General features: G+C 46.3%; 1 protein-coding gene across 12 annotated transcripts in view; it reads right to left on the reverse strand.

The window, feature by feature from the left end:
* Positions 1–10,477, reverse strand: part of TRAF3 (TNF receptor associated factor 3) — a 71,739-nt gene extending 61,262 nt beyond the window's left edge. For 2 of the 12 annotated variants that reach the window (XM_038179608.2, XM_027457641.3), the window contains exons 1-3: positions 9,307–9,509; positions 9,064–9,155; positions 8,367–8,422 (exon numbers count right to left, since the gene is read on the reverse strand). The gene's annotated coding sequence lies outside the window, so the exon portion shown is untranslated. Of the gene's footprint in view, positions 1–8,366; positions 8,423–9,063; positions 9,156–9,306; positions 9,548–10,452 lie in introns of those variants that run through there. The other 10 variants (XM_038179610.2, XM_038179607.2, XM_038179606.2 and 7 more) reach the window with 9 other exon arrangements.
* Between the last annotated feature and the right edge of the window lie 929 nt (positions 10,478–11,406).

Here is an 11,406-nt window from a genome sequence, read left to right on the forward strand (position 1 = left end):
GTTTGGGTTGGAAGAGACCTTAAGGATCAGCTAGTTCTAGCCCAAAATCAATTTCTATTTCTCTTATCCAACACCAGTTCTAAAAACTGGTTATTTTTCTACTTGCAGCCTTCATGGCACAGAAGAATTCAATGACCTCAGCAACCCAGCCTCACCATCTTTGAAGGAGTCCTAACAGCATGGATACACTTGATAGTGCACATTTTCAATTAATATGTACGAAGAGTTAGGTGTCCAATCATGGGAGTTTGGTGCAATTTTAGATGCTCTAAAGCACCCAAGATGTATAGGACTGGCAGATACATGCTTGGACATATGGAGCACAGTCTTGGAGCAGTAACTTGAGACTGTCTGGGATAACCTACAGCATTTAAGATGGTACCATGTGCCTACATGTAGGCACCATTTCTGTTCCTGTATATTTTTTCTAAACTAGCTAGTCAGCCATGGTTCAGGTAAATGAATGCTATCACTACACATTTAATTAGCAGTGTTTTGTTTCAACTTAAAAAAGAAACGCAGGTGGACAAGGAACAGCAAGAAGACAGGAACTCAAATTCACCAGGGCATTAATGCTGCAGTGGTCAGTCTAATTCACTTGGGGATTTTAAAATCAAGTATTTCTTGACACTGAATTTCTTTAATACTGTAGCATCCCCATCCACATGATAGCAGTGTATGAAGGTAACACAGAGTCGTCATTTAAACAGATGAGGGATACAACAAAAGAGGCAGCTGCTAGAATTGAAATCATCCATGCGAAAAGCATATGCTTTACTTCTGCCATATCTCCTTCCCATGGAGACAGCCTGTCTTTTCAGCATCTTACCTATTCATTTCAAACTGAAAAAAAAAAACATCTTTGCAAGTATCACTGCCTTTGGAAAGTATTTTATTAAAAAGCAGTCCTTTAAAAAAAATGTAAAAACAGTTCTAGGCAGAAACCTGCTTCTATTAGGTACCTAAATATTTCAATACCAGCAGCACCATCTAATGGAGAGCTCACCAATTTTTCCTCCTTCTTTAACATGACAAACATTTTGGAGATGATAACAACTGATATTTTAACACATAGCCTATCTAATACTCTGCAGAAACTGATTAGCTACAAGAGAAGCCGAACCATTTCTCCATAAACAGTCAGACAGCCCATTTTCACAGATATGGCATCAGTACAACAGGGAGTTTTTTTAATCAGGAGATAAGATTTTAGTTAAAGTATTTGAATATGGAATTGTGGAAAAAAAGCAATGCCAGTTTAAAAACACCTTAAGAATGTTTAAGCTTTCTCTCCAAAAGAGAAAAAGAGATGCCAGTGCCTCTGAAGTCTAAGGAATACGGGCAACCCTGGATCTTAACCATAGCAACCCAAGTCACTACCTGCACCTGCTCAAAATGAAGCTGAGCACTCCAAGACATCCTGAAGGTTGCTCTTTTGCTACAGGAGATGGGCAGCAGATCAAAAAAAAAAAAAGCATCACTAAAGCATGTAGCACAATAGATAGCGGGAACTGCCAATAGTCATCTCATTAACATTTTCTCGTGAAAACATGACAGGAAAGTATACAGTTACAGATGTAATTGACCTATACGAACTTTTTTCCTCACGTCATTTCACCTTCCTTGTTCTTTGGATGGTTTGTTAAATCACAGCATTTCAAGGAAGGGTTCAACTACTTTGAACTTTGCCAGTTAACTCAGCACACTGACACTCTTGTTCTGGAATAGCTGCCTTTTTATGTACAGCTCAAAGGACTTTCAAAGGCTGGCTGCCCCAACTCACCTCAGAACAGTCAACTGATACACTGAGAGTTTGTATTAGAAGACAAACAACTCCCGGTAAACAAGTCTGCAAAGCTACACTACATGTCAGACTTCAGCTACATATACTACAGGATTTACATGCACAAAGAGGAAAACTCCAAATCACTTCTTTGCTTATTTTAGGAAAATCTCCTCAGCAGAAGATACACAGAATGTAGTAGGCGGATATTTGTTTGCTTGTCCTAACAATTTAAAAAAAAAAAAAAAAAGAAAGAACACACAAAACAAACAAACTGCCAAGAGAGTAAATCCCCCAAAACTCCCTCAAAAAGTTACTGGCTGGAGTACTGAAAGTTACGTATCTAAATAATCCTTTCCAAAATGAAAGTGAAGCTTTCAGGAATTTGCAAGAAGGAAAGAGGAAGAAGGGGAATTTACAGGCCAAGGTATTGAAAAAAAATCGCTGACAAAGTACAGCACACAAACTGCAATAAACTTGCTTTATGTTCCTGGATACTGCCAAGAGCATTCTTCTGCACATGCTCCAACAAAGTGTGAAAATATCTCACTTTAACACAGATTAAAACAAAAAAAAAAAACCCTGCCAAACAGTAAGAGCAACACAACAGCCATGTCTGCTACTCTAACTACAACACGGGATCCATTGCCATTTCCATTACTCACCAACACCACCAGTGAGCAGTAAGGCACATTTACTAATATTAAGTGTAGCACGCTCAGGTTCTGCATGTAGAAGAACAGCTCAACTCCTAACAGAAAACAGAGAAGACATTCACACTCCAAATCAGCACTAGGTGTTAAGAATTTCAAATTAAGCTGGCTCAAATCCTTTTTTTCCCCACAAAAAAAGTTGAGTTCTAAAAGGCAACAGAAATACTACTGCATGAGACTGTCTGAAAACCACTAGATACACACACGTGTATCAACAGCGTTCACTTTTTTAAGAAGGCAACCTCCTTCCACTTAAACTAATGACAAGATTTTGAGAATATGCAGCTTTACAACCACGTGCACTTTACCTTTGGCACCTGTTGAACGTAGAACTGGTACCCTCATCACGTGAAGCTACAACAGTCAGAACTAAAACATTCCCAGGTAAAAGCACAATACTCCTCTCTCAAGGAAAACAGAAAAGAGGACAGTGGAAAGGATGGAAAGAGAGCATTTGTAGATCTAAGGACACGTATACTTCAGACAATAGGAGGGTATAATGTAGATCCATCTTTAGTGGCATGGAAGAGCTTGCTAATTCGCCTTGGGTTGGGGGAAAATGAAAGAAACAGGCAGTTACAGAGAGGTCAAAGAAAAATTGACTTACAGATAAGGACTATTAGCCGGAAGTATGAAAATAAGTACAAGCCTGGAAGCAAGTATTTCAAGAGAAAAGTGATGCAAATGGAAAGGAAAGTGAATGGGAAAGTGAAGTCAGTCATATGGGTCAAGTAAAAGGATGAGACCACCTTGGAATAAAAGTCATCCCTGCACAACTTAAAATTACAGGAGATATGAAACAACTGAAAGCAGTTCAAAATAAGCCACTTCTAAGAATCAGAAGAACCAACTTACAAAATTAAGAGCGTTTACACTGTTTGGCCAAACAACTTAAGATGGAATAGAAACACTGTGATAAGAGTATTTCATTGGTAGCTGAAGAGCATGAAACGCAGAAAGACGAGTGACTTCGGATGCTTTAAAGGAGTTTTAAACAAGCAGAAGATGAATGGAAATTTTAAGGCAGTACTTCCTAAGCAAAAAAATAAAATCAAGATAAGACACAATTCTTTAAAGCTGCAAGACATTAAATAAATGGTCAGAGGACACACTACTCAAGGAAACTTACTCTTGGAAGGTTCTTCTCTGTGGAAAGAGAAAAGATAGGAGATAGGTACAAACTGATACAGTACGCAACACATCTGTAACAGAAAACTCTAACAATTATTCTAATTATCTCTCACAAGTACATGGACCAGCTCACAAAGTGAATTTTATTCACATTGCCAGCTCATGAGCCAAGTTTTGGGCTTTGCCATTAAAGTTATTTTAGGCACCTTTATTGTGCAAGTAACCTGGTTCCACAGACTAAGGAAAGCCCATTGCTGTTCTAGAGCATCCAAGGCAGAAAGCTGGGAACACTTAAGAGCACCAGAACAGGCACCACTTTGACAGATTCTGGCCTGGACACTCAGGTTCATGGAGCCCTGCATGCTTGCTGTATGCAGCAGTGCAAGAGCTGTGAAGCAAATTCTGCTTCCTGTCCCATAACGCTGACGGTGCAGAAAGGCACAGCGCTGTGGAGAAGACAAAACAGGATGCCTCTACACAACTGTTGCAATTCATGTCATTTATCAATGGATAAAGCTCGTACTGCCCTGCTGCGCCTCAGCACCTCATCACCTTTGATGTCCTCAGAGGGCAGGAAAGCACCACTATTTCCATTTTACAGAGCAGGAAAAGCCGAGACCATGAGGCCAGCAGAGAGACATAAGCCACAAGCTGTATGACAAGTATTCTCAGAAGTCCCAGTCAGCTCTCACCTAACCCTAGAGGCACCTAAGTACCAGTACGCTCACCCCAACAGCACCTTGAAGATATCTTCCGTGCTTCAAGAACAGTCTGTCTGGAGGACAAGGCTGGTCACCTCAGCAAGCACCTCAGTATCAGGTTCAAAGGCACCAGAAGACAAGAAACAAGACATCGGTGGAGAGAAGCATCAGCAGACTGCATGCATGCCTTTCCTCATCTCGGTAATCATCCTAACCACCCTTCTGAGCCATCGCGCTTCCTCTTGCTCCGTTTCACAGGCACAGCGAGTTTTGATTATTCCTGGCATAGCAGAAGAGTTTCAAGAGAAGGAAGTGACACTGTGCTTAACTGGCCTGTGAGCTGATTGTGAGAATGCTCCCCAGGGAAGTAGAAAAGTTGGATTGGAATCCCCCTTCTGCCCCGGGGACGTGAGCATGATGTCACACCGCTCAGCACCACAACATCAAAGGCCCTCAGTGCTTTGGCCTTCCAATGACTTACACTGCAAACATCTACAGGAACAAAACAACAGCCTCCAGGTCTCCCAGATCTTATGCTATCTTCAACAGGCCAGCTTCTTGCTCTCAAGAGATGTCAGAGCTTGTGGGAACAGAGTGGCAGCCAGGAAGGGACTGCTTCTTCTAGAGCAGCATCTGCAACGTGCTTTTCAAGACCAACCAAATCAAAAGAATTCATTTTGCTAGATACCCAAGAATGCTGTGAAGACTCAAGGCATTCCAAGCTTGTCTTGAATGGGCGCATCTTACTTGATTTACCAAAAGATGTTTTTTGTTTTAATGAAGAAACGAAGTCAGACAAGTTTAATATTACTCCAAATGTTAAGCTTCTGCAATCACAAGCCTCCCTGCAGCCATCACTGGAGCATGTAAAAGAAGTTTCACCCCTTCTTTCACTAAGGTTTGGTCTCGAGCACTTGCTACACATACTGTATGTGAAAGCATTATATTCACCTCAGAGCATTTACACTGTATTAGAGAATTATCAGTGATTTTATCATGGTAAATAACCTAGAGAACGTTTCCTCTACGCATCAGCTAAATCTGTTTCGTAAGTGAGCATTTTATGACAGCATATAAAGTAATACCGGAACTATAAAATGTTCCAACCTAAAGAATTCCTGCTATGGCCAACACAGTTCCAATGCTTGCAGTTTGCAATAGCCAATCATGATGTCAGAGTACACAACGACCCAGTTTAAAGTACAAGGAGGGAGCCAGGGATGGAGGCCATCCCACACGTCCAACATGGAACTTCTGCACACCATGAGCCTTCCCTTCCCGTGCTGCCCTTTACCAGATGGACTGCAGGATTCTACCAAAAAAATCACACTTACATGTGCAGAGAAAATCGGCATGGAAGAACAACAGCATGGCAATCAAAGGCTTAACATTTTGGGGGTGTGGAGAAGATTAGTGACCTACAGTTGTTGCATATAATTTTAGAGACACTCGCCCTGTTAACCTAGTTAAAAAGCCAACAGTCAGGAGGAATTGAAGTCACAGGGGCAATAATGTTTTGCTGTCTGTGTTGAAGTAGAAAAAAATCCAGGAAGAGAAGAAAACAATTCTCAGACCCCACTACATAAGATGGATATATCACAATTTCCAATATCAAATCATCTTTTGCCTCATTTTCTTCTTGTGCTCTTAGATCTTTCTACTGACGCTTTCCTTGCTCATTTGCTAGGGGTGGAGGGAGTTGTCTTTATTTTCTCTTCTCTCCCATTAGCACAGACCAAGAGAGCACCTCTTCCTAATCTGCAGACACCTAATCATCTTTCCTTGCAAGCTGCCACCCCTTTCCTCCGAGTTCTCTAGTCCTTTCTTTTTCTTTCTATCTGAAACAAACAAACAAAAGAAAAAAGCTTGAAGACATAACAGTTAAATGTTTTGTTATTTGTCAAAACAAACATACACTGACTTCAATCTATCTGCTTATGACGGCAGGGGCTTCCAGCAGGCAGACCAGCTCTATTTTCTTTGCCAGCCCTTTGCTGCTGTGGTTTCTATGTCACTACTTCATCACTGCAGGTTTAAAAGAGTAAGATAAAACCCTGCAAAGCTACAGCTCTCTTTCTTGTGCTACAATCACACCTTTATATTGTTGCAAAAACCCACATGACCCTCCCTCCCTTGGCTTCTCTACCCCGTACCACATCTTGAAATCTCCAATTTCACTCTCCGCCACCACTTTTGGTGTTCCTGAGCCACAGGCCAAAAATGCCAGGAGGTTTTAAATACAAGCATCATATGCAGAAAGTACCCACCCACAAGAATCAAAAAAATAAAAAAATAAAAAGCCTTGGCAATTCTTTAAAGGAACGGTGCACAAGAACACAGACATCTGAAACCAACGTGTAATGAGCAGTCTTTAAGACATCATAAGATTCAGCACCTCCAATTAAGAAACACTATTATGCTAAAAAACATGAAATCCAGTTATTGCATCATCTTGGCTATCTGAGATCAAAACCTGTTATTCTTGCAATATCTATTCATACAGAGCCAATTTAGGATATTGGATTAGATTTAAGTCATGCCTATTTTTAAACTGCCTCACTTTTCATCTGCAGAACTGTGATTGTCTACTTACCAATGTATTTACATACTAGTGGTTTAACAACAAAAGTTAAAAATTAGGACTGCTGACTTTCCTTGTTTTCAGTATTGCCGTAGCTACTAATACAGCACTGGAAAACACGTTCCCCTGCCATCGCTTAAACTTTTCATTATGAACAAGAGCAATGCAAAGATCTGAAATGCAGCAGGCTGTTGAAATCATTTAGAAACAAACCGTATTAGCATGGACTGGTAAGACCTCATTAAGAATTTTCTGTTACTGATGTTAACTACTGCCATCTTACACAGTTTTCGCAGACACCAACAGTAAATATGCTTTCATGATGCTCAAATTCTCTGAAGCCATACTAGAACTGCTTCTCAAAACCAGGATCATCACAGCTAACCGCAGGAGGACTTCAGGCAAGCCTAAGGACTCAGTTATTTAGTGTCCTCTTTCCATTACAATTAATTTGCTTTGATACTGAATGCGCTTTACCTTTCTGCATCCTAGATCCAGCTGCTAGTGGAAGCGTTGAATCAAGTCAGTTTTCAGTAAAACACCTACCATTTTCACGTTGTACCAAAGCAACTTTTATAACCTCATAGCGCTGTCTGCTTGTGATGCCCCAACTCATGATACATCAATGTTTCCGTTATCAAGCCCTATTACAAGGGGTTTCCCAGTCCAGCCATAAAAAAAAAAAGATTCAGTCCAAATATTCAAATGTTTCCTTGTCTGAAAATAAAAATCCTCTCCCTAAGCTAAATAAACAACGTTTACATCCACGTTACTCATACACTTCAGCATGTAGAGATTGCCTTTTATAGGCACTTTTAGCCAAATAGCTCATTCTAAAGGACAACATACATGATGTTATCATCTCTTTAGTCGTAACTCTAGTGCTCAATGCATCCTTTAAACCCAGGCTTCCACGCGAGTCAACAGCTATTTTAAACACTGACTTTTACTATTTCACATTAAACTATTTCATCTGTCTGAGCTGCATACGGTTAACACGCCTTGACATCACAGGCTAAGCTCCCTTTCGGTCTATGAATGCGAGTTCGGAGTAGTACACAACAACCCTGCATGAATCCTACGGGACAGACGCACAGCGAGGAATACACAGATCCACCAAAGAGATGAAACACAGGGATTACGGTACACCAGACCCTGTTAGATCTCAGCGAGGCAGAGAGGGCAGGGACCCAAGCAGACTGCAAATTTCACATTGTATCACTGGAACTTCCCACATTTTACTACTACAGAAACAGAAAACGACAGAAAGACGTTCTAGCGCGCGGCGGAGATCCACCTAGAGGTGCACGTACAGCCTTTCATGTCACACACAAGCTCAGACTGGCAGCAGGCGAGCTGACGCCGCTCAGCATTCACACGGTTTCACTCGTCCCTCCGCATGTAATTCGGATCGCAGGCACTTCGGATACAAATAAATCAAGACGTGGATGCCTTACCTTCCTATTTTACAAGCCGCTGCAGTTCTCAGATTATGAGTCAGTCATAGGTTCATCTGCAGAGGAATGACTCAGTATAAACTTTTAAACACTCGTTATTTTTTTTTTTCCCCCCCTCTCTCCCTAACCCGCACGGCGGTCACTAATTCGAGCGGGCGACGCCGCGATGCTGCGAAAAACAGCGCAGGAAAAATGAATGGCGTTAAAAATAAATAAATAAATAGAGAAAAAAAAAAAAAAAAAAAGCAAAACACGCACAAAGCTCCGCTCCTGCCAGCCGCCCGGGCTGCAGACGGGGATAAAAAAAATAATAATAATAATAAAATAGAATAAAATAAAGCCACGGCCACGGGTTTATCTCACACCTCCCCCCCCCCCAGCCCGGGGACAGCCGGAGCGAGCCCAAGGGGGGCCGAAGCGGGCCGGGGTTAAGCCAAAGGGGGGCGAAGGGAGCCGTGCCGAGCCGGGCAGCCCGGGGAAGGCGCTGAGGTGTCCGGGGCCCCCCCGGAGCAGCCGTGCCGGGGGCTGCGGGCAGGCAGCGCCTCTTTAAAGGCCGCCGGCCCGCCCCCAGCGCCGCACACGGAGCGAGCCAGGGGCGCAGCGAGGCTCCCGCATTCAAACGCCGCAAGGCAGCGGGGGTGGGAAGCGGGGAGAGTGGGGAGGGGGGGGAGGAATAAAGTAAGAAAACGGGGGGCACCTGCACAACACCCAGCGCCTCCGGGCAGGCACAGTCCGCGCTGCTCCGTCCCCGGCCGCTGCCGCCGCCGAGGTCCCGGCACCGGGCGCCGCCTGCCAGCAGATGCCCCGTGTCAGCGCCGTGCCCCCCCCACACACACCCCCCAACAACTCCACCACGGCTCCGGGGAGCAGCCCCCGATCGGAGCCCGTAGCAGCAGCAACAGCACCGGGGGAGCTGCGAGCACCCCGCGGCCGCCCCTACCTGCGAGCGAGCGGGCACGGCGGCGGCTGCAGGAGCCCGGCGAAAGGCGCCCGCCAAGCCCGGCGGAAAGTCCCGGCCGCCCTGCGCCGTCTCCCCCCCGCCCCGCACTTCCTCTCCCGCCCGCTCAGGCTGGAAATCCCCGGCGAAGCCCGCTGCGAGCCCGGCTCCTCCCCGCACACACAGGGGCGGGCCCGGCTCCAGCGCGCAGGCGGCAGCCGGGGGCCGGGCTTTGCCCTGCCCGCCTGCACCTGATGCCTCTGGGCCCCCCCCCCGGATCACCACAGCACCACAGTGCCCCGGGATGAGGGGTTGGGGGTCCCCCTGAGGGGGCTTTGGGGTTGGGGGGAGGGGGGGGGTACACAGGGAGTGTGAGGGGATGTGGGGGAGAGGAGCCGGTCGCTGTGGGGAAGGCGGTCGGCTTTATTTAAAAAACGCCACTGAGGTGGGGGGGGGAGGGTGAGGGGGGAAGGGGAGGGGAAAAAATACCAAAAAAATAAAAAAAAAACAGCACCACCACCACACACAGAGAGAGAGAGGGGGGAGGGGAGGGGGAGAAGAGTCTGGAAAAGCTGAGGAGGGAGCCGGGGGCAGGGCGGCTCGACCACCACCACCACCACCCCCCCTCAGGGGGGCTCCCCTCGGAGGGGCTGAGGGGAGGGGGGGATGCTGCTGGCCCCTGCGGGCGGCCGCAGCGCGCTGCTGTCGCGACATGTCGCGAGGAGGAGGAGGAGGAGGAGGGGGGGGGGCAGCCGCCGTGAGGAGCAGTGCGGGTGCTGGGGAAGGGGCTGGTTTGGGGGGGGCGAGCCCAGCCCCCAGCCCCCTGCCCGCCGCCCCCCGGAGCCGCTGCCAGCCGCATCCCTGCAACGCCCACGCCCGGCGAAGCAGCAGCAGGCGTCCCCAGCCCCGGCGGTGTCCTCACCAGACCCTAAACAACCGGCTCGGCTAATCCCCTCCTCGTCCCCACTTGTCCGCTTTTTCTCTCCCCCCCACCCCCTCCCCACCTCCTTCCCCGCTCCCTCCTCTCGCTGCCGTGTCCCCAGCGAGGGGCTGGCGCTGCTGTCAAGGCAGCCGCGGCTGCTGAAGCGCTGCCGTCAACCTGCGGGCAGGAGGACGGGCAGAGAGCGAGGTCTGAAACCTTCCCCTCACCTCCTCCAGGCTGCCCAGCGCTGGGAAGGCTGCGAGGAGCCAGCCCGGATTTCTCCGGTGGTGGGGCTGCCAATAAGTTTCTGTCAGAGGCAAACCTGCAATTTCCTTCCTTGCCACTCTTTTTGCTGTTGTGTGTGCGCGTCCTCTTGTTTTGCTCTAGAAAAAAAAAAAAAAAAAAAAAAAAGAAAAAAAAAAACATAATAGGATTCCGGTGCCGGTAGCTCCAGCAGCTGTACTAACGTGTTCTTCCCAAAAAAGAGACTGAAAACAAAGTCTTACGCTACCTACGAGATGTCAGACAGAGCCTTTCCGTATTTAAAAATGTCGGTAGCTGAAGGGATAAAGCATTAATCTGATGAAATACCTCCCATTCCAAGTGCTTGGTTCCTTTTGACTTTTTCCTTATCACAATTACAATATTCCAAAGAATTCAAACACGATTATTGCAGTGATGTGTGTCCCCTGTGCCTGGCCTATAAGGGATTTCATGACACACACAACATTTTCAGTCAAAGCAGCTCCTGCCAACGCTGCTGCGGCACGCTGCACGTCCCCGCCACGCAGCGCTGCTGGCAGCAGTGCCTGCAACACGGTCCTGGAGGGGCAGCCGCTTGGAGCCACAGCAATGATGGAAAAGGGACCCTGGATTTTAGTGAAATGGTTCAAAGAAGTGAAATGAGAGGGCATCGATTCGGAAAATTGCATGTGAGAAGAATTAAAAAAAATCCATAGAAAGAATGGTGGTCATCCATTAGAAACTTGAATAGGGACAGTTATCTGTGAAAACTAGGGGGGAAATGTGGACGAGTCGATATCATGTGATTAAGGGAAACCATAATTCCTCAGGTACAGGCTGGAAAATATCACTGGGAAGAGGCAGGGCTTAAATGTTCTGGAGGGTGATGGGAGCTAGGCAAGCAGGGGGTCCATGGACGAGGATGCTATTTCAGGCCT

Source organism: Anas platyrhynchos, chromosome 5, assembly GCF_047663525.1.
Source record: "Anas platyrhynchos isolate ZD024472 breed Pekin duck chromosome 5, IASCAAS_PekinDuck_T2T, whole genome shotgun sequence".
NCBI lineage: Eukaryota > Metazoa > Chordata > Aves > Anseriformes > Anatidae > Anas > Anas platyrhynchos.